Here is a 24,661-nt window from a genome sequence, read left to right on the forward strand (position 1 = left end):
CTTATCCAGTACCAAGCAGTTTTGATGATTGCTGCTTTACAACATAATTTAAGATCTGGAATGGCTAGGCCACCTTCCCCTGCATTTCTTTTCATTAGTTCTCTTGATATTCTGGATGTTTTGTTCTTTCGAATGTATCTTGTTATTATTTTTTCTAACTCTATAAAATAATTTTTGGTAGTTTGATTGGTATGGCACTGAATAAGTAAATTAGCTTAGGTAGAATTGTCATTTTTATTATATTAGCTCAGCCTACCCATGAGCAACTGATGTTTTTTCCAATTATTTAGATCTGACTTTATTGTGTGAAAAGTGTTTTGTAATTGTGTTCATATAGTTAAGTTCCTGGGTTTGTTTCAGGAGGTAGATTCCTAAATATTTGATAATGTCTACAGTAAGTTTAAATGGAATTTCTCTTTCTATTTCTTGCTGTTGGGCTTTGTTGGTAACATATAGAAATGCCAATGATTCATGTGGGTTTATTTTATAGCCTGCAACTTTGCTAAAGTTGTTTATTATTTTAAGTAGTTTTTTACTTGATTCTCTAGGATTCTCTAAGTATATCATCATATAATCTGCAAAGAGTGATAGCTTTGTTTCTTCTTTGCCTATTCTAATACCTTCAATTTCTTTTTTCTTCTCTTATTGCTAAAGCTAATGTTTCCAGTATGGTATTGAACAACAGTGGTGATAATGGACATCTTTGTTTCACCCTGATCTTATTGGAAATGCTTCTAGCTTGTCCCCATTATATATAATGCTTGATGAAGGTTTTAGGTAGATGCTATTTATTATTTTAAGAAAGACTTCATTGATTCCTTTGTTCTCTAGTGTTTTTAATAGGAATGAGTGTTGTATTTTGTCAAAAGCTTTTTCTGCATCTATTGAGGTGATCATGTGGTGTCTGTTAGTTTTGGTGTTGATATGATCAATTATACTGATAGTTTTCCTAATAGTGAACCGACCTTGCATTCCTGGTATATCCTACCTGGTCATAGTGTATTATTCTTATGATAAGCTGATGAAATTTATTTGCTAATATTTTATTTAAAATGTTTGCATCTATATTCATTAGAGAAATTGGTCTATAATTTACTTTCTCTGTTTTGACTCTTCCTAGTTAGGTATCAGCACCTTATTTGTATCATAAAAAGAATTTGGCAAGACTCCTTCTTTACCTTTTTTCCCAAATAGTTTATATAGTATTGGAACAAATTGTTCTTTAAATGTTTGATAGAATTAGCTTGTAAATCCATCTGGTCCTGGAGATTTTTTCCTAGAGAGTTCATCAATGGCTTGTTCAATTTTTTTTCTGAGATGGGGTTATTTAAGCATTTTACTTCCTCTTCTGTTAATCTGGGCAATTTATATTTTTGTAAATATTCATCCATTTCACTAAGATTGTCAAATTTACTGGCATACAGTTGGGCGAAATAGTTCCTAATTATTGTTTTAATTTCTTCTTCCTTGGTGGTGGATTCACCCTTTTCATTTTTGATACTGGTAATTTGGTTTTTTTCTTTCCTTTTTTAAAATTAAATTAACCAAAGGTTTATCTATTTTATTGTTTTTTTTCATAAAACCAGATCTTATTTTATATATTAGTTCAATAGTTTTCTTAATTTCCATTTTAGTAATTTTTCCTTTGGTTTTCAATATTTCTAATTTGTTGTTTAAGTGAGGATTTTTAATTTGTTTTTTTTCTAGTTTTTTTTTTTAGTTGTATGCTCAATTCATTCATCTCCTCTGTTTCTGTTTTATTTATGTAAGCATTTAGAGATATAAAACTTCCCCTAAGAACTACTTTCGCTGCATCCCACAAGTTTTGGTATGTTGTCTCATTATTGTCATTCTCTTGAATGAAATTATTGATTGTTTCTACGACTTGTTGTTTGACCCAATCATTTTTTAGAATGAGATTATTTAGTCCAATTATTTTTTAGTCTATCTTTCCATGGCCCTTTATTACATATAATTTTTATTGCATCAGATCTGAAAAGGATGCATTTAATATTTCTGCCTTTCTGCATTGGATTGTGAGGTTTTTATGCCCTAATGCATGGTCAATTTTTGTGTAAATGCCATGTACCACTGAGAAAAAAGTACATTCCTTTCTATCCCCATACAATTTTCTCCAGAGGTCTGTCATACCTAACTTTTCTGATATTCTATTCACCTCCTTAACTTCTATTAACTATTTGCCCTTTCCCTTTTCTTCCCCTTTACCCTTACTGCTTCTTCCCTCCCTTTTATCCCCCCCTTTTCTTTCCCCTTTTCCCTCCTACTGCCTATAGGGCAAGTCAGATTTCTATATCTAACTGACTATGTTATTCCCTTCTTGAGCCAAATCTGATGAGAGTAAGGTTCAAACAACGCTCATCTCTCTCCCTTCTTTCCCTCTGCTGTAATAGGTTTTTGTGTCTTTTCCTGTAATGTAATTTGCCTTTGTCTGCCTCCTCCTTTCCTTTTCTGTCCCATTTACTTTTTTATGTCTCTCTTGAGCCTTGTATTTTAGGATCAAATTTTCTGTTAAGCTCTGTTCTTTTTATCAGGAAGGTTTGGAAGTCCCCTATTTTGTTGAATATCCATCTCCTCCCCAAAAGATCAAGCTAACTTTCCCTGGGTAGTTGATCCTTGGTTGTAATCCAAGCTCCTTTGCCTTACAGAATATCATGTTCCATGACCTATGGTCTTTTAATGTAGAAGCTGCAAGGTACTATGTAATCCTGACTGTGGTTCCATGACATTTAAATTGTTTCTTTCTGGCTGCGTGCAGTATTTTCTCTTTGACCTGGCAATTTTGGAATTTGGCTACTGTATTCGTTGGGGTTTTCAATTTGAGATCTCATTCAGGAGGGGATAGGTGGATTCTTCCTATGGCTATTTCACTCTCAGGTTCTAAGACCTCAGGGCAGTTTTGCTTTATGATTTCCTGAAAGCTACTGTCCAGGCTCTTTTTTTCATCGTGATTTTCAGGTAGACCAATCATTTTTAAATTGTTTCTCCTGGATCAATTTTCTAGGTCAGTTGATTTACCAATGAGGTATTTTATGTTTTCATCTATTTTTTTCATTTTTTTAAAATTTCTGTTCGACTGATTCTTGCTCTCTCCTAGAGTCATTAGCTCAGTTCTAGATTTTGTTCCTTCTTTCCCATTTGGCGAATTTTATTTTTTAGGGACTTGTTTTCTTCAGTGTACTTTTTTTTCCCCTTTGGCCAATTGTGTTTTTTAGGGACTTGTCTTCAGTGTACTTTTTTTTTCCAGTTGGCCAACTGTATTTTTTAAGGACTCTTCTACTTCTCTCATTTGACTTTTAAAACCCTTCTTGAGCTCTTCTAAGAAGGCTTTTTGGGCTTCAGACCAGTTCATATTCCCTTTTGAGTTTCCAGATGTGGGTTTGTTGACAATATTGTCCTCTTCAGAACTTCTGCCTTGATCTTCACTGTTCTCATTATATGAATCTATGGTACATTTCTTTTTACTCATGGTGTTTGTTTCTTTCCTGGCCTTTAAAGAGATTGAGCTCTCCTATTGGGGAGCAGAGGCCACTGACCCAACCTTCTTGTGTTGGGTGCCTTGGGCCTGGTCACTGGTTTTGTGTACTGGGGCCTCCAATGTTGGCAGTTGGAGGCTGTAGGGTTCTGGCAGCTTACCTGGTGTTGCGCTGGAATCAGTAACACTGGAACTCTAGGGGTAGGCTTGGGTAGTCTGGCCCCTGGGTGTTGCTTGCTTTTCCTTTCCTTTCACTTTCTTCAGGTCCTTTTAGTGGATCTTACAGGATGTTTATCTGCCTGAGGTCCCTTGGAGTGCTTCCCAGAGTTTTGCTGAGGCACTGGGAGACTGCTGTAGAATGGCAAGGCACCTGGTGGTTTTCTGAGCTGGTTCCCACTGGTTCCCCCACCCTCACTGAGGCATTTGGAGGTCCAGGTGTTAGTGTTTGCATGCTCCACCACCTGGGTTTCAGGATCTTCTCCTGGTATGCTGAGGTGGGGCTTTCCACTAGCTTGCTGGGACATCTCCCATTCTGTACTGCTCCCCTTCCCCCAGGGCAATAGGGGCCTTTCCCATTCATCCCTCAGGCTACCTGGGCTACTGGACTGCTGCACCCTGTCTTTCTTCTGGTTCAGCTGTTCCAGAGTTTTTCCTGGGGTGATATTTTCTGGGCTTTCAGAGGTTGATATGGGAGGGTGAGAGCAACTTACTTTTTACTCTGCCATCTTAGCTCCCAGAAATGGAAGTAACAAATGTATTTTTGAAAGAATTACAGTCCTAAATATGATGCTAGAAGCAATTTTGCTGAACTATAACAATAATAAGAATTATAATTATAACTAATATTTATGTAGTGCCTACTATATAACAAGCATGCTAAGTGTTTTTTATAAATGAAGGAAATCATGATAAAGAACTTCCTGAAATATAGATCAGAACCTATACTTCAGCTTATGTTGTTAGAGTTGGCTGATCTCCTAAGACATTAAATCTAGCCAAGCCAAGTTAAATCAACAAAAACCATTTATTTAGCACTTAACTATATGCCAGTTACTGGATCAAGAACCAGAGAAACAAATACAAGCAAAATGGCCAGCCCTGCCCTCATGGAGCTTATAGCCTAATGGGGAAGAAGAAAACATATAAAAGGGAACTTGCTCAGGGTCACATAATGAGTATAAGAGTTGGGACTTGAAAGTAGATTCTCCCAACTTAGAGGCCTGTTTTCTATTGGAAAGCTATCATGGAGATTTCTTCAGTTTTGCTACTCACTTTCATCAGTACCCTCAGATGCTTCTTTTTCTCTGATTAGAGGACTGGAGGGAGGAAGGAAAAAAAAAACAAACTCCTTCCATAGACTTCCTGTATAGAAGGCTCTAAATGCCAGCCAACTCTTCATTGCCACCAGCTGCCCTGATTGGTTTCAACTCCAGTATCATTTTCATCATGCTCTGACAGGTAGCCTCTGGCTTCTTGTTGTTCACTCATTTTTCAGTTGTGTCCAATTCTTTGTGACCCAATTTGGGGTGCTCTTGGCAAAGATACTGGGGTGGTTTGCTATTTCCTTCTCCAGCTTATTTTACAGATGAGGAAACTGAGGCAAACAGGGTTAAGTGACTTGCTTAGGGTCACACAGCTAGTAAGTGTCTGACCAGATTTGAACTCGGGTCTTCCTCACTCCAGGCCCACTGCATAATCCTCTGGCATTACCCTAATTTCTTTCTAGCTGTCTTTTGTGTATTGTCTTATAATCTCCTTGAGGTCAGGGGCTATCTTTCTTTTTCTTATTTGAATCTCCAACACTTAGCACAGTGCCTGGTATGTAATAAGCATTCATTTAATAAATGTCTATCATTTAGTATTAACAGTTTTCCTGATTCAAGGCCCAGTACTCTGTTTACTCTATTGCTAGCTCCATTTCAGGAATAGATAACTGACCCTCTAGTAAATGAAACTATCCCTTGGCATCCCTTCAAAAGCTAGCACTTGATGGCAACTTTCTTGCAAGCAGATTGAAACTCACATCACCTAAGACATTAAGATCCTAGTAGTTTCTACAGCTTCTGTGGTCCCCATGCTCCTGCTCTTGGAGTCCTCACCTTTAAAGGGATCATTTTCTAGCCAAGAGGGTAGGGACTTAGGTTAATTGTTTAGATTTCCAGTAGCCTTGGGAATTTGGCTATTGACATAAGAATTTGAAATGAAGTCACTGAAGGGAATAGATTTTGGATCAATAAGAGCTACTTTGAGATAATTTTCTGGTGCTATTTCAAGATTCCATTTCAACTCTGCTACCAATTTCATTTTTCTCTCTCTTTGTGATCTAATAGAATAAAATTAAATTCAATCTTACACTTCTCTAAGCAAAACTAACTAATGTTGGTGGGATTGAACCTCTTATGATGACTCCAATTCTCACTCCCTGTTGGCACTGAAGCAATATAAACTAACTGGAAGAGCAAGATGGAAGTCCTCTATGATTTCTGTAGAATTACCAGAATTATCTTATGGGCAACAAGAAAAGAAGATTTTCCTATCTGCATTTATCTTTTATATATATATATATCATCTTATATGAATGTTTCAGAGGGTCTAAGTCCCCCTCCTAAACTCAATCCACAATCCATCAGCAGTCAAGCATCCTAGAGCTTATGGTCAATGGATGTGTGCTCTGAAATGGAGGAAGGAACAAAGAGGTGACTCTTTGGTTCTTACATTCCCACTCAAGGAATCAACTGTAAATGAGAAGATTCTCCTGGCTGAGGCAGGAAGAACCTAAGTGTATTGCTTCATTTCTAATAACTTATGAACTTGTCTTAGGTCAGATGCACAAGAGCCCTCAAATTCAAGTTCAGAGTTTGTAAAGATTGAATCAGTGAAGTAGATTTTTTCAAAATAGCTTTAATAAGTAAAAGCCAACATTTGGCAAAGAGATGCATTGACAGGTACATTTTTCCACATCCCCAATCCTGGGGCTGCATTCAAATCAATAACAATAACAATGCACATGGGAATAGAGAGTCCATCAAGTTTAAAGGGCTATACTTCTTTCTTCATGATAATTTATAAGATACACCAAAAAGGAAGCCTTAGCTCTCTAATCATCATTCTAGTCTCCATCATTAATGACTACACGTAAGTTTTAAATCATGAATGTCATATGAATCAGTCAATTTCTAGTAAAAAAAAACATAAAACATAAAACACATAACTTTGGCTTATATCCAGTGTGTCTACTGGATGAGCCTAAATGAACATACCTGTTTGGGAGATCACATAATTTTGTTTCCAATAGAAGTCCAATTTGTCTTTCTTATCCTTGTTAACACAGTAGAGTTTCAGGGAGTAAGTGTACTATGTAACAAATGAATTATAATGCCATCGTAAACACTAAAATAGGTTGAACTTAGCCGATCTATCTAAGAAAAAAAGAAGGGGAGTTACTATCACCAGTAGATTGCAAAACTGCCCCTAAACCCGTTGTCTTTGAGGCAGAAGTAGTTTATAAGGAATGAGAGAATCAAACAAATGAACCTTCTGTGCTTGGGGTAGCATATCGCATTTCCATGTGGGGCTTCTGGTGAATTTCTCCTTCTGTGAATGTTTCTATGTGCTCCAGAGATGTCTTGATTTCCAACAAGGCTGCTGGGATGGGAGGAATTATCTAACTCCCCTCCCTTGGTCATCTTTGTGGTTGTGCTTGTATCCTCTGTGGAGAAGCAGGTCAATTTGTCTCTAAAGTTAGTTTGGATTTAGCTAAATCTCCAGCTGCTTATTTTATAAATTCTAATTATAAAGTGTTTGTATTTATTCACTCTACACTATTATCCTAAGGGCATTCCAACATATTTGAACACTCTTATTCTGCTTGCCTTATGACCTATTCTGCTTGGCTTCTTACTCCATTCTGTACTTGGCATGAATTCCTAGGACAAGATTTTTTTTTCCCTTTTTACCAGCCATGCCATTGCTTGTTTAGTTCACCTACATGTTTTGGATATGAAATCCTCAGGGCTGACCCCCTCTCTTTTTTAACTTGATCCAGAGACATAACTAGTATGCAGTGAATACAGTTTTCCCAAGACTCTGACATTGATTGTGGGAAGGCATCTTTCCCACTGTTCCTTTATCCCTTGACTTCGGCAGATAGTCCTCTTTCGGCCCATGATGTCATTGTGTCAATACTTGGGTTTATTTGCTGTTGTTCATCTTTACTGGGATCTCTGCAACTGCTAGACTCTGTGGCTGAGAGGTCACTCTTCCTGTCTCAACTGAATTTGTCTCTGGTATAAGAATTCCTGGTTATAGCTCTTAAGTGATTATATATCACCTGATTCCTTTCAGACTAGGATAGTATTCATACCTGAGTCATGCTTCAATGATTTATATTATAAGAATCATTGGGAACTCTTAGAGAACATCCTAGTAATCTCAATTACTGACCAAGATTCATTAAGGATCAGGACTCTTGGCCTTGTCCCTCTGAGGCACAAACAAGAAAGATGCATATCATGCTTAACAATCTCTTTAGGAGCTAGGATGACCATCACATAGAGTTTAAAAACAGAAAGAAGCACCTGAAACTCCACTTAGACATTTTAAAGGTATGAGAAAAGAAGGGCTGACCCCTAGGAAAGATCTCACAGTTAATATAATTTGTCTTTGCTGCCCTCTAATCTCCTTTTTTTTTTTTTTTAGGAATACTCATTGGTCTACTAAGATCTCGATTATTCTTTATCTATCCTCCCCTCCCCCCCCAAATCAAAGTACCTTTCTTGTTGCTAGCAAGCTAGAGTACATTGTAGAGACATTTAATAAATATTTATTGAATGAATAGATGGATGGATGGATGGATAAATGGATGGATGGAAGGGTGGATGAAGCTCCTAAACTTTCTCCCACATCTAGGTATTTTCTATTACTTGACTATAAAATAATTCCTACTGATATATTAGTTTAAGGTGAATGTAATTTTCACTAGAATGTAACTTCTTGGAAATCAAGGGATGTTTCAGGGTATTTCTCCCCCTTTTTTTGGTCTTTGTAGATCTAGTATACTCTAGGTGCCAATGTCTTACACACAGTCTTGTTTTGTTTTTGGACCAGGTCTGAAAAATCTTTGAAGTAGTTGCTTTGTAACTTATCTTCTTAGAGAGGTAACCAGGGGACACTGAGATCTTAAGTGACTTGTCCAGAGTCAGAAGCAGGATTTGAACATGGTCTTCCTGGCTTTAAGATTGAATTTCTATATGCTATGCCATGGCTCTGTTGCATAAAATTAGTTTTTAATACATCTTTATATAAATTAATATCTTATGCAAATGATCGATAGGAAAGATATTTTGAAGCTGAGGTACCCAAATATATATCTGTGTAATTTTCTCTCTAATTAAAAGGAAACCTAGATTGATAACTCTATTATTCTATCCTCTCTATATTGCTCTTAAGGAATGTGGCTGAATTTGAGTTTTTATGGTCCAGAAATTATTAGACTGGGAGTAGATGGTTCTTGAGCTTCAGAAAGTTTGATGGGATCTGTATGTTCTCCACAAAGTAGTGACAAATGCACAAATAATAGCATTACCACTTTCTATTTTGGTGTAAAAGGAGAAAATGACAAGAAGAGGAATTTGGTCCTGGAGAGAAGAAGGTAGATAGAAAATAGAACTGAAGGGGCTGTACCCTACTATCCTCAACTCTAATTGATTCTCTAGGGCAGGACGCTGGTTGTCTTTGAAGATTGGTTTGCTAAGAAAATCTGAATGTCTAAAGGTGATCTGACTTCTAACTCCACCATTTGCTAGCTGTGTGACCTCAAAGAAGTTTCTGACTTTCTCTGGACCTCATTTTCCTCTTCTATGAGATTTTGGATAATAATTGCTTCCTAACAATGTCACAGAGTTGTTTTGAGTCTTAAGTGACATAATGCTTATGAAATCCCTTTGGAAGTTGTGTGGTACTGTATAAATATAGAGCAATCAACAAACATTTATTAAAGAAGCACCTGCTATGTGCTAGGCCCTCAGAATATAAAACAATTCCTATCCTAAAGGAATTTATATTCTATTATGGGAGACAGATAGGTATACATAGATAGACAGACACAAAATTGATACAGATTAATATTTTGGGAAGACAGTCTTAGCAACTGGGAGGGGAGGAAAGTTCAGAAAATGTATTGCAGGAGGCAGTGCTTCAGCTGACTCTTGAAAGAAACTATGGATTTTAAGAGGCAGAGATGAAGATGAAGAAGTCTCCCATGGGGGACAGGCATGGAGACAGGAAATGGAACATCACATCAGTTTGGAAGACCAGTTTGGTTGGATTATATCATATGAGAAGGAGAGGGAGGAATAATAAATACAGAAGAGGATTTTGGAGCCAAATTGTGAAGAGTTTGGCATGCTAAAAAGATCTCATATTTGATCCTAAAGGTGGTAGTGTGGAGTGTGTTGAATAGGATAGTAACATGGGCTTATCTGAGCTTCAACAAAATCACTTTGATAACTGTTTGAAGGATGGATTGAAAGTAATGCTATCATTATTTTTGTTATGATTATTTTGTTGAGGATTGGAGTGGGGTAGTAGATAGAGAGCTGGCCTTGGAATCACAAGATCTAGGTCTAAGACTTGCCTCTGATATCTATGACCAATGTAACCATTGGCAATTCACTTAATCACTAGAACACAGGCAAGTTTCTAAGGCTATAAATTATGGAAAATGAGTTGCCAATCACCATCAGTGCAGGTAATTTCCATAATGGGAGTCCCCTACTTTGATGAAATAAATGGTCTACCTTCAAATTTTTCTCCCTGCCAACAGAACATTATTAAGTTTTGTGCTATTAATTCAATCTATTTTTAAAATTATTGTACAGCTACTGAGAGGGTACAAACCCTAAACCTACTACTAATATAATATTCAACTTCTGGACAGATTATTCCATGTACTACATTTAACATGAAATGCCCTCACAAAATCTCCAGTGATGAGTTTTTCAATATATTTGTTATTGAGGCTATCATAAAAATTTCATAAGACCACAAGCAATATTGATTGTACAGGCAAGAAATATAGGATGACTTTTTCTTAGTTTTGTGGCAAAGGAAGAAAGAAAAGAGAAAAATACAGAGGACAAAGGAAAAGATGAATAAGGAATTTTTTTCCCCAATACAGACCCAACTCAATCTTCAGAATGAGCTTGATCATTAATTATATCAGCCTTGTTTTTGTTTTAACTGACTTCGTGTTTTATTTGTTCAGGCAAAGGAGGGCACTCATTCCGGTTCCTGTCCAGAACATCTCAAGGCCAAGCTTGTGGTGTGATCGTCAGGCTCTGAGCATCTGTCTGATCACACAGTACCTTTTTAGACTGAAAATGTTCATCCCTGTTTTCAACTCAATTTAAGTAGTGTTAGTAGTTTCTTGGGATGCCCTCCTTTATTGGTTCTGGATAGAGATGATAAAAAATAGCACTTTTGTATAAAGCTTGAAAAATTTCAAAAACACTTTTCTATGGAGCTTGAAAAAATTCAATGTCACTTTGAATTTTTATTTATAGAAATAAGGTTCCTTTAAGGTCTAGAACTGCAATCCTGAGAAGTCATTTCTGTGTGATTCTTCTACAAACTGATGAAATTATAGATCCTCCAAGTAGTCACATACTACAGAGGATATGAAAATTACTGAAGGATACATTTCAATTTCATTTCATAATAACAACAGGGATAGGACTTCAATTTCAAATATTACCAAATTTCTTCATCTGAAAAATCCATTGCCAAAGTATACTGACCTTTATGGAGAGAAGCAAATACAGGAGCCAATTTTCCCAAGCATAAGGGGAAATAAAATCCTTCCTTTGTCCTCTTTCCATTTTTTCCAATCCCTACCCACTCTCCAACAACTTCAATCTCATCTTATTGTCAAGATGCCATTGCCTCAAATCAGACTCCATTTGTCAGCCAACTTGTTAAGCTTGGTGTAAAAAAAAACTCAGATAGTTAAATAACTGCCCATCTTTAGCCTTCACACACACACACACACACACACACACACACACACACACACACACAAATGTTTTACTATATCTGTGTTAGTTAATACGTATTGCATACGCATGAGTTAATGTGCCTTTCCTACAGTAGAAGTAAGGAGTGTATATTGAAAAATCACTTTGTAAAGTTTAAAGCACTATGCAAATGTGAGTTATTATTATTGCCCTTATCTTACCCTCAGATTTCAAGGATCTCATATGGTACCCTGCAAAGAATGAACACTCTCTAAACTGCTTCCAGAAGAATGGGCCACTCTCTCATCTACTGTAGACAGAGGCAGGGGAAGGTATGCAAAATAAATGGTACCCTGGGGAATCACTGCCTGAATGTCTTTTTCTGGTTTATTCATGGTCTTTCTTGGCTCAAACACCAATTTGTGGTCATAAGGCAACATTAACAGAAGAGATAATGTTACCAATCCCTGAATCTCAGCAGATCCCTACATAGATGATCAGGAAAGGCCAAAATAGAACCATCCTCATCTTGGGAAATCTCAGTGTCTGAGTGCATGAGCTAAAAGAATAAGCATCAGCTTCAATGAAGAGGGGTAGTATAGTAAAGTAGAAAGATTATAGCATCATTTGAAATCAGAACCTATCAGTTAAAATTCTGGCTCTGACATTTACTATTTGTGTGACTCCAAGCTCATTGTTCAGATTCTTTGAAGCTTGGTTTCTTATCAATAAAATGAGGAGGTAGGACTTAGGTCTTTTCCAGTTTTAAACCCATGTATCCATTGGGAAAAAGTTTATTAAATATAATATTTCCATTTGCTAATCTTCTCTCAAACCCATAATTTCCAGCTATTGCTGAAGAAAATAAAGATCAGTGACACGACTCTGAAAATATTTTAATTTACTTTTGTCTGTGATTGATGTTGTTTTTTCTAATTCATTGCAATTTTAGTAACATACAAACCATTCCTAGATATAAAAATGTCACATGCATAGATATTTATAACATAAAATCATAATAATAATAGTAATGGGTTTTAGACAGGCTTATTTTGAGTGTAAAATGTTGTATCCTTGATGACACTACTACTCATAATTCTTTTTCAACTATAATTTTTTTCTTTTATAAATCTAATCTCACTACCTCCCTCATTAAGAAACTAAAAAAAAAACCAAACCTTTAATATGTGTATACAAAGGCAAGCACATTGACCATTTCCAAAAAAGTTTGTCTCTTTTTACATTTTAAGTTCTTTACTTCTCTCTCTCAGGAGGTAGGTGGCATGCCTCATCTTCATTCTTTTGGAGTCATGGTTTATCATTTTGTTGATCAAAGTTCTAAAGTATTTTATAGTTGTTTTCTCTATAATGTTGTGATTATATAGATTATTCTTTCAGTTTTCTCACTTTCCACAAATTCATTAAGGTCTTCTCAGATTCTTTTGATACTATCCATTTTATCATTTCTCATGTCACAATAATAGCCCATTACATTCATATACCACAATTTGTCTAGGCTTTTTCAAATAGGAAGACACTGGGTTAGTTTCCAATTTTTGGTTACTTGCTATAAATATTTTTGATACACAGATCCTTTTCTTCTTTTTTTGATCTTGCTGGGTTTGAATGACTTCTCGCTGTTTTTTTTTTATATTCTAATATTTGCTCCCAAAAGCGTGATTTGCTACATAGAATGGGATTTTTAGTGAAGCTTCTTTCCAGGAAAATCAAGGGAGATTAGCCATCATTGATGAGCCAGGGCTTTTGGTTTCCTGTCTTTCCTTAAATGGTATTCTTTTAGTCACAATGCTATAAAGAAAGCATCTGTGATATTCTTTATAACAGTTAAGAAAAGCTGCCTCAGAGGAGGTTTTGCAACCCAAAGTTCTGTGTTTTCTGGAATTTGCTTGTAGCCTCTGAATTTTTCCTACTCACTTCAATTAATTTTAATTTTTTCCATTTTTATTATGGTATTAAAATCAGAACACACATCGAATAAAGTTTACTGTCTGCTCTCATACAAAAAAAAATGAAAGCAAGCAAGCACATTCTGTACTGAATGATAGAGCTGTTCTTTAATGTCCAGCCATGTGGTTTCTTATGGAAATCTAATGAGTTAAAGATGAAATTCCTTCTCTAGTTTGCATACATCTTGTAAAGATTCTGCCCAGTAAAATGGTAATTGGAGGCTTTTTACAAGTAAATATTATAATTTTTAATCCTAATATCATAAGCTATGAAATATCTTCCATCTCTTGAACATATGTTTTTTGTCCTGATTCTCAGCCCAAGACACAGAAAATAAAATAAACACCTTAATGAACACAATACCCATTCCCCTGAGTCTTCTCAGCTATCTTATGGACATAACATGGACTTGAGATTCTGAAGATTTTCTCTGGAGGAGAGGAAAAAAAATTACATGTTTCCAAGTCCAATGTGGCCTGCAGAATAACTCTATCTGGTATATTGTTAAAGGGCTGTGTGCTCCTCGCAAGTTGTAATTTGCAATTAGGAATACATTTGCAAAGTGTAAGTGGGGCAGTTTTCTTCTTTGGAATAGATAGTCAGGCACTGCAAGATGCCACTGATATTCATGCTGGAACTTTTCAGACACTAGGAGGCTGATCATGAAAATATGGCTTGGTGTTGGTCTCTCTGGCTAATTGTAAAAACATGAAGGGAAATTCCTAAAAAAAAAAAAAAAGATTCACATTAGGGGAAACTTTTGAGAATTTATCCTAGTGCTAGGAGATCTCCTTTCATGAGAAATGTGAATTCCAGAAAAAAAAGCACTTTCAGTCACTGTTTGGAACCTAGTGCTTCCCAATTCATCTGAGCATCATAAGCCATCATGGAATGGCCCTTCATCATCATCATCATCATCAAGACATACCCCCCACACTTCCATGCATACCGATGAGACAAAAAATTCTATAGAGATCTGGCTAAACTCATCACAGCTGTTTCACCATCTGACAACCTGATGGTCATGGGGGACTTGAATGCACGTGTTGGCAGGGATGCCAAATGTGGAAGAAAATCATTGGACCACAAGGGATTAGTCTCTTCCTGCTTGTTGGTGAGTATGCCAAGCAACGACTCATAATCACAGACACTAGCTTCAATCCTAAAGCTAGAGGAAAACTTCACATACTGAGCCTGAAAAAAAATGGCATCTCATCTATTTCCTCGTTATTTCACATCAGGGTCCAAAGAAGGCTCAAAATACTGTGTGGGGTTAAGCACTAAGCAAGATTAGATTCTGATTTGCATCAAAAGCACAACTGAGAAATATTGTCAAATATAGAGGCAGCAGAAAGAACTATGTAAGTCAAGGTAAAGCCTTTGGAAGATGGAGAATGTCCAGGGGGAATTTCATGAAAGAATCATAGAAGCCAGAACAGAAAATGGTAGCTCTTTGTCAACCTTAATATGATTTTCAAGATATTGTTTTACAAGTTTATGAAAATAGCAGGTCATCAGCACCAGGACATACTGGAACTAAAATTATTTAGAGTCACAGAATCAAAGAATACACAAATCCCAGAATCTGAGATTTTGAAAGCAGGCACCTCAGCAAACCCTTAGCCTAACTCATGCATGAAAGAAATCCCCTCTATAACATAATCAACAAATTGTCATCTAACCTCGGCTTGAAAACCTCCAAGGAGGGTAAACCCATCACATGTCAAGGTAACCCACTCTACTTCTGCACAACTCTCATGATAAAAAATAAAATCCTGATGTAGATCAAATTTTCTCCATGCAATTTCTACCCACTGCTTCTGGCTCTGAACTTCTGGGCCAAAAAGAAGTAAAATCCCTCTTCCACATGTCATCCCTTTAAATACTTGAAGACATTTATCATGTCTCCCTTGAGTTTTCTCTTCTCTAGGCTAAATGTACCTAGGTCATAGAACTAGAAGTCTTAGAAGTGACATAAGAGATGATTTAGTCCAAACCTCATTTTTTTCTTTTTAAGAGTGAAGAAACTGAAGGCCAAAAAAAGTTTGCACAAGATCACAAAGCTAGATGAAGGAGTTATGTAGAGTATATACATTGTTCTGAATGCTTAAATACTTCATGAAGGAAAAGAAAGGAGTCCTTTGTGGGTCTTGGATACTTGAAGGGAACCATGATTTCACTGGTGTGAATGCTCCTGAGACTAAGGCAAGTGACTGTCTTTCTATACTTTCTTAGCTAATATAATTTCTTTCTGTCTATTCATATACCCTCCATAGAGTATTCACCTAATATCTTAAAGGTCTCCCTTTCACTTTTTAGTATCCTTGTGACATCAAAGTTGCTGCTATTGCTGAAAGTCTTTCCCTCCAAGATCTTTTTTTCTTTTGAGGACATTCTTTGCTTCATTTCTTATTAAGCCTTAATCACTGAATAGGCTTTGCCTATGTTGCCTATAATTCCTCCTGATGCCTCTATATTTGACAAAATTTCTCAGTATTTTGAGCTGTAAACTGAGACCTGTTAAGGACCTTATCTTGAAAAGGCCAAGGACCCCTGCTGCATCCTGGACCATCTTTAGTTGTCTTGGTCTATATCTGGCCACTGGACCTAGGTGGTTCCAGAGGTGAAAGTGAGGCTAATGACTTTGCACAGCCCTTTCTCACTTAAATCCAATGCACTTGCATGTCATGGCATCACCATCCTCCTGGAGAATGAAGGACAAACAGCAGCAGTCTTTGTGGCATCAGTATAGCCCACAGGCTGTCCATTTGTTGTCTTTCACATTCAAACTGCTCCATCTCTGTTTCTGGTTTTACAAGTCCTCTCTTCCTTCAAGACAGAGTTCAAGCATGATCTTCTACATGAAGTCTTTCTCTATTCCTACAAACTACTGGTGCCCTCTCTTTCTAGCTTGTATCTAACTATTTGGCACATATTTGTATTTATTCACTTTATACTGATACTGTTATTTGATTGTATGTGTATTCTTGTTTTCTCAGGTAGTCAATAAATATTTATTAAGCAATCACTGTGTGCCTAGTATTGTGCTAAGCACAGGGGATACTAAGAAGAGTCTCTCATTAAAATGCAAATTCCTTGCAATTAGGGATTGTATTCTTTTTTGTACTATGTATCCATAATACCAAGCACAATGCCTGACTCATAATTGGTGCTGAATAAATACTTGTTAATTTATTAAAGTAGTAGTTGTAGTAGCAGTGGTGGTGGTGGTGGTGGTGGTGGTAGTGGTGGTAGTAGTAGTAGTAGTAGTAGTGTAGTAGTGATGGGGTATCATTCAGTTTCAGAAGCCGAGGCCTTTGCCCCTTTTTGCCAAAAGGAATTTGGCTCCCATTTGTTTACAGATCCTGGAAGACCCTTAAACTTTTAGATTCCTTATAGACTCCCCTTGTCTTCCTTTGAAAGCCCTAGCCTTACCTTTTGATCTTACTCAGATGCTCCTTTGCCCCAGCCCTAAAAAGAATCTGGCTGCTGTTTGTCTACAGGTCCCAGAAAACCCTTAAACTTTTAGGTTCCTTATCTATTCCCCTTATCTCTCTTTAAAAGCCCTAACCTGGAGGCGGAGCTAAGATGGCAGAGGGAAAGCAGTGACTTGCTAGAGCTCTCACCCAAACCCCTCCAAATACCTACAAAAAATGTCTCTAAACAAATTCTAAAGCAGCAGAACCCACAAAACAACAGAGTAAAACAAATTTCCAGACCAAGACAACCTGGATGGCTGATCAGAAAGGTATATCATGCCAGATTGGGAGAGGAGCGCCGTTTGGCGTCCTAGAGCAGGCCTCAGAGGACTGAATTGCTGGCAGCTGTGGTGCTTTCCAGACTTCTCAACCCATGAACACCAAAGACAACATATAAGTGGGAAAAGTCTGTTACTGCGGTGAGAGAAGAAGCTAGATCTCAGCCACCCTGAAGGGCAGCGGCTGGCTTCTGAGCTTCTGACCACTGACTGAGGAGGAATCCAGTGGCTGATTAGAGGGGGATTGCAAGGATCTCTTTTCCAGGGCTAAGGCAGGAACCTCTTGCTTTATCACTTTATCGGTGGTTGGATCTGGGTCACAGTTCTGAGGGGCAGTCCTGGGGCAAGGAGGAGCACTGGCATGGTGGAGATTGTTGTGGCAGTGGAAAGGAAATACCTCACCCCTTATCATAGCACCTTGGAAGAACTGACACTTTTCAGGTCCCTTGAAGTATCTCTGAAAACAGCTGTACAAACCCCCAAGGCTTGGGACAGTACATTCTCCACATTGGAAACAGACTCTTACCTTAACAAAGAGTTTAAAACTCAAGTAACTGGTTGGGATCATGAGCAAGCAGTGCAAAAAGAGTCGGACTATATTATCTTACTTTGGTGACAAAGAAGATCAAAACATATAACCAGAAGAAAACAAAGTCAAAGCTCCTACATCCAAAACTTCCAAGAAAAATATGAATCAGTCCCAGGCCTTGGAAGAGCTCAAAAGGGATTTTGAGAAGCAAGTAAGAGAAGTAAAGGAAAAACTGGGAAGAGAAATGAGAGTGATGCAAGAAAATCATGGAAAGCAAGTTAACAGCTTGCTAAAGGAGACCCAAAAAAATACTGAAGAAAATAACATCTTAAAAAATAGCCTAACCCAAATGGCAAAAGAGGTCCAAAAAGTCAATGAGGAGAAGAATGCCCTAAAGAGCAAAATTGGACAAATGGAAAAGGAAGTCCAAAAGATTACTGAAGAAAATACTTCCTTAAAAATTAGAATAGAGCAATTGGAAGCTAGTGACTATATGAAAAATCAAGACACTGTAAAACAAATCCAAAAGAATGAAAAATTAGAAAACAATGTGAAATATCTCATTGGAAAAACAACTGACCTGGAAAATAGATCCAGGAGAGAGAATTTAAAAATTATTGGACTATCTGAAAGCCGTGATCAAAAAAAGAGCCTAGACATCATCTTTCAAGAAATGATCAAGGAAAACTGACCTGATATTTTAGAACCAGGGGGCAAAATAGAAATTGAAAGAATCCACTGATCTCCTCCTGAAAGAGATCCCCAAAGGAAAACTCCTAGGAATATTGTAGCGAAGTTCCAGAGTTCCCAGATCAAGGAGAAAATAGTACAAGCAGCCAGAAAGAAACAATTCAAGTATTGTGGAAACACAATCAGGATAACACAAGATTTAACTGCTTCTACATTAAGGGACCACAGGGTGTGGAATAAAATATTCCAGAGGGCAAAGGAGATAGGATTACAACCAAGAATCACCTACCCAGCAAACCTGAGTATAATTCTTCAGGGGAAAAAATGGTCATTCAGTGAAATAGAGGACTTTCAAGCATTCTTGAGGAAAAGACCAGAGCTGAATAGAAAATTTGACTTTCCAATACAAGACTCAAGTTGAACATGAAGAGGTAAACAGGAAAGAGAAATCATAAGAGACTTATTAAGGTTGAACTGTTTACATTCTTGCATGGAAAGATGATATTTGTAACTCATGAGACCTTTGTCAGTATTAGGGTAGTTGGAGGGAAAAATTATATATATGTATGTATGTATATATATAGATAGATAGATAGATAGATAGATAGATAGATAGATAGATGGATGGATAGATAGATAGATAGATAGATAGATAGATAGATAGATAGATAGATAGATAGATAGAGGGCACAGGGTGAGTTGAAGATGAAGGGGTCATATCTGGAGAATAAAATTAAGGGATGAGACAGGATTATACTAGGAGAAGGAGAAAGGGAAAGGTAGAATGGGGTAAATTATAGCACAAAAAAAAAAAAACCCAGAAAAGAAAAGGCTCTTACAGTGGAGGGGGAACCGGGGGAAGGTGAGAGGAAATGAGTGAATCTTATTTTCATAGGATTTGACTTACGGAGGGTATAACATAGACATTCAATTGGGTATGGAAATCTGTCTTACCTTACAGGAATATAGGAGGGGAAGGGGACAGGGGGAGTAAGGGGATGAAAGAGAGGAGGACAGATTGGGAAAGGTGGTAATCAGAAGCAAATACTTCTGAGGAGGGACAGGGTCAAAAGAAAGAATATAATAAATGGGGGGGCGTGATAGGATTAAGGGAAATAGAGTTAGTTTTTCACAGCATGTCTACTATGGAAGTGTTTTGCATAAATGCACAAGTATAGCCTATATTGAGTTGCTTGCCTTTTCAATGAGGGTGGGTGGGGAGGGAGGAAGGGAGAAAATTTGGAACCCAAAGTTTAAAAAAACATGTTTAAAAAAATGTTTTCACATGCAACTGGGAAATAAGAAATACAGGAAATGGGGTACAGAAATCTATCCTGCCCTATAGGAAAATAGAAGGGGAAGGGGGAAAGAGATAGTAGGGAAAGCAGACTAGGGGAAGGGGTATTCAGAATGCATGCCATCTTGGGGTGGGGGGAGGGGCAAGATGGGATGAAAATTTGGAACTCAAAATCTTGTGGAAGTAAATGTTGAAAACCAAAAATAAAAATAAATAAATAAATAAAACGCTAAATAAATAAATAAATAAATAAATGAAAGCCCTAACCCCACCTTCTGATCCTTTCAAACTTCTACCTTCCAGTTCCCTTCATTATCTATTCCCATTGTTTATTCAATCTCTCAGACCTTCCAATTGGAATTCTCACCTAGACCCTTTTCCCAACCACCCCCTCCCCTCCTCTGGCCACCCAAAGTTACTTTAGTGTATAAAAGATCCACCTTGGCCCCCATTCAAAGGCTGAGACTTTCTCATGCCCAAAAGGCTGAGACTGTCTCATGCCCGCTCATCCCTATGGGTGTTAATAATCTTCAGGTTCCTTAAGAGTCTGGCCTATACGTTTTATCTCTAATAAACTTTTTCTCTGGTTGGAAGAAGATTTGAGTTGAATTCTTTCAGGCAGGGCCCAGTGCCACAATCTTGGGGTTTCCAAGCACCCTAAAACCTCTAGACCTCTTCAGTAGGAGTAGGAGTAATAGTACTAATACTGGTAGTTGTGGCAGCAGGATATAGCTTACTTGATTTTACCAGGTGTCTTTCTATTGACTTTGGGGCCATTTTCTCATAATTATATAATCACCATTTTTTTTTCAAATTCGGTAACATAATTGGTATCGTATGGCATGGTATGGTATGGTAGGATATAGTAAGATTTCAATATTTACATCTTCCTAGTAATTGTCCTTTATTTGGACACCAGCTTTCCCAAGTCTTTTATAAAATGTGGCAAACAAAACTGAAAACTGTTTTCTCAGTGTCATTAAGAAAGGAAAATGTATAAAGAGACTTGTCTCTCCCTTACTCTGGTTTCTATCACTGGTTCTATTTCTGGTTCTATCACTGCATCCTAAAATTAAGTTAACTTTTTAGATTGTCACTCCATGCTTTGGAATCATATTAAATTTTAAATCTGCCATAAATTTCATATTCTTCTCACACAAACAATTACCTAGTTACACCTCATCTGGCCTATAGTGATGCAATTACTGTTTTTAACTCAACAGTGGGACTTTACAATTGTCTCTATTAAGTTGATTCTTAGCAGATTTAGCCATTGTTTTTTGAAGTGCAAATAGTGCAAGAAAAACGTGCAAAAATATATATTGAATTTTCCAGTAGCAAGCAGTGTTTGACATTACTGAATCCCAGAAATAGTAGATCTGTGGTAAGTTTGGGCAATAAAGGAGTTCATCAATATACTAAGATTATTATATGATGATATATACTCATCTATTATGTGATGAAATATTGTCACATATAGACAATTATGATATAGATGCATGTATAGATATGTAAGATGTTATACATATGTCAATCAATCAGAATTCATTAGTTAAACCAGGAACTGTGTTAAGTGGTGGGAATGCAAGAACAAAATGAAATAATTTCTTCTCTCAAGAAGACTACATTCAATTGGAAAAAAATGTATAGATGTAAGTATATACAAAATATAGAGAAAATAAATGCAAAATGACTTTGGAAACACATCTGCCCCTGGGGAATAAAAGAGAAACAGTAAACAATAACTCAAATATATATTATAAAACTTCAAGCATCAAAATTATTTTGTTCTGACAAAAAATAAAAAAGAAAGTAATGAAACAACATAGATAAGCAAAAATCAGAAACAATTGAACACAATATTTCAGTGTCCAATATAGGAAAGTATATAAACTACTTGGAGAAGTTGTCCCAATTCTATATGAACTGCTGATAAATAGAATGCAGTTTGACCAAAAAAAAAAGATTCACACCATCTTATAACACCTACCACAATAACTTAAAAATGGATACTTGATTTTAAAAGAAAAAAAGTTCATGTCATTTTAATGGAGGAAAATAGAAGGTGTTACTTTTTAAAAAATTCTTAACCAATTAATGCAAAGAAACCATCATGAAAAAACTAACTAAACAATTAAGATTACATAAAATTGAAAAGGTTTTGTATAAACAATCTTTTTTCTTTTTGTGTTTAATGTTTTGTTTTTCTGAATTACATGTAAAAACAATTTTTAACATTTGATTTTTAAAATTTGGAGTTCCAAATTTTCTCCCTCCCTTTGTCCTCTCCCTCCTCCCTGAGATAGTAAGCAATTTGATATTGGTTATACATATGCAGTCATGCAAAATATATTTCTATGTTATACCATGAAAGAAAACACAAACAAAGAAAAACACTCCCCCCCAAAAATGAAGTTAAAAAACAATATGCCTCAATCTTCATTCAAACTCCATCAGTTCTTTTCCTAGAGGTAGAGAGCATTTTTCATATGTCCTTTGGATCACTGTATTGATGAGAATAGCTAATTCATTCATATTTGATCATTATACAATATTATTATTACTGTGTATGATATTTTCTTGCTTCTGTTCATTTCACTTGACATCAGTTCATGTAAGTCTTTACATGTTTTTCTGAGAGCATCCTGCTCATCATTTCTTATAGCACAATAGTATTCCATCACAATCATATACTGCAACTTTTTCAGCCATTCCTCAATTGATGTGCATCCCCTCAATTTCCAGTTCTTTGTCACCACATGAAGAGTGTCTATAAATATTTTCATGTATATGGGTCCTCTTCCTTTTTTCTTTTTTTTTTTTTACATCTCTTTAGGATACATACCTAGTAGTGGTATTGTGGGGTCAAAGGGTATGCACAGTTTTATAGCTGACAGTTTTAATTACTACCTCTGACACCTACCGACTTTATGACCCTATATGACTATGCAGCTCTCTAAGAGTACAAGCTGAAGTGTGGGTTCTGATTTATATTATATATGAAAACTATCTTTACACGTAATTGGAATAAAATAAAATATTATTTACATAATAAATAAAATTTAAAAGAGCAGCATAGCAGAAAAAAAATTTAGTTAGAGGACCTGGGTTCAAATCTGCCTTTGATCCTTACTGTCTATGACCTTGGCCAAATCATTTAAATTCCCTGGGCATCAAATTCCTCATCTATGAAATGAGGGAGTTGGCCTAGATGGCTTCTGAGGTTTCCTACCAAGCTTTTCTCCTAGACTTCATCATCTCCAGAAACTCATCTATCTACTAAATGAAACAACTTTGAGACACCTTCTTAGCACTAGCTGTCCCTGAGACCCCTCTCTCCTTGTGGCTAGAAAGATGTGTGTGTGTGTGTGTGTGTGTGTGTGTGTGTGTGGTGTGTGTGTTGTGGAAAGTGTAGACATCAGGAAATTCCTCCCAGATCTTCCATTTGAGGAGGAGCCAGGGCATTCACCTTATCATTTCCCACCCACTACTCTACTACACTTCATTGTCTGCAGAAACTCATCTTTCTGCAAGATGAAATCAACTCTGTAACTCATACTTCCTCAGATATTTCTCCACAGGCTTCAGGAATGCAATGTGCTCCTGGGCCAGTTAACGTGCTCAATTCTCTTTCTGTTTCAAAACTTCTTTTTATGTGTTGCATTCTCCCATTAGATTATGAGCTCCTTGAAGGCAGAGGCCACTTTATGGCTTTCTTTGTATACCCAGGATTTGGTACAGTGTCCAGCACATAGCTGACACTTAACAAACGTTTATTGACTCTGATTCTGACTCTGAAGTCTGTTTGAGCATTACATCTATGTTCCTATAAGAACAAGATTGAGAAGACAGATTGGAACTAAATCTCTGAAGACTTTAAATGAAACCCTAAGGAGTCTGGACTTGTTCTGTAGGTAGCAGGAACCATGGAAAGTTTTTATGCAAGCAAGTAACACAAACAGAGATAAGCTTTAGGAAAGATAACTCTGATATCAGTATATAGAATAGATTAAAGTGGGGATAGAATGCAAGTAGGTGGACATTCATCTATTGAAATAATAGATTTTTTTTATAACTGAGAGGGCTTTCAGGGGTCATCTAGTCCAGATCCCTCTTTTGTAGATGAAGAAACTAAGGCCAGAGTACTTTAGTGACTTGCCTGAGGTTACATGGGTACTATATCCTAGAGTCTGACTTCAAAGCAAGTTCTCTCTTCCCACAATTGTGCATGAGGAAGGTGATACTATGTAAAGATCCCTGGAATTATCATCTAAGCACTTAGGCTTAAATCTTGCTTCAGATGCTTACTATCTTTTTTTATCTCAAGTTAGTCTCCTCATCTTTCTAGGCCTCAGTTTCCTAATATGTAAAATGAGGAAATTGAACTAAATGGTCTCTAAGGTGCCCTCTAGCTCCAAATACTGTAATCCAATAATGTAATGAGGATATATAGTGGTAGTAGGACTGGAAAGGAGGGAAAAGATATGAGAAACATTTTGTTAGTAGCCTTAGTAAGGGTTTTTAATTCAACTAAGCAATCATTGATTTAAGATTTTTTACTATTTATATTGTATGTTGCCAGGGTTATGGATACAGAGAGGAAATCAGCAAATCCCCTGCTCTAAAAGAGCTTATTATCATCTGTTTGGTGGGTCAAGGTCTCTTTTAACATTCAATCAACAACTATGTAAGTCTATGCATACACCCAAATAAGAATAATAGACAATATGATATGATGGAGGAAAGGAGTAATCTCTACAAAATCCTCTGGGAAAATTTGAGAGAGAAGAGATTATTTTGAAAAAAAATATCAGAACAATTCATGCTGATCAAAAGGAAAGGACAAGGGAATGGGAAGTCAGAAATAATTATAACTGTGATATTTCTAGCCTAGTTGACCAGAAGGATATTAGTT

The sequence above is a fragment of the Vombatus ursinus genome, unplaced genomic scaffold (assembly GCF_900497805.2).
Source record: "Vombatus ursinus unplaced genomic scaffold, bare-nosed wombat genome assembly UNPS02010284.1, whole genome shotgun sequence".
Taxonomy (NCBI): Eukaryota; Metazoa; Chordata; class Mammalia; order Diprotodontia; family Vombatidae; genus Vombatus; species Vombatus ursinus.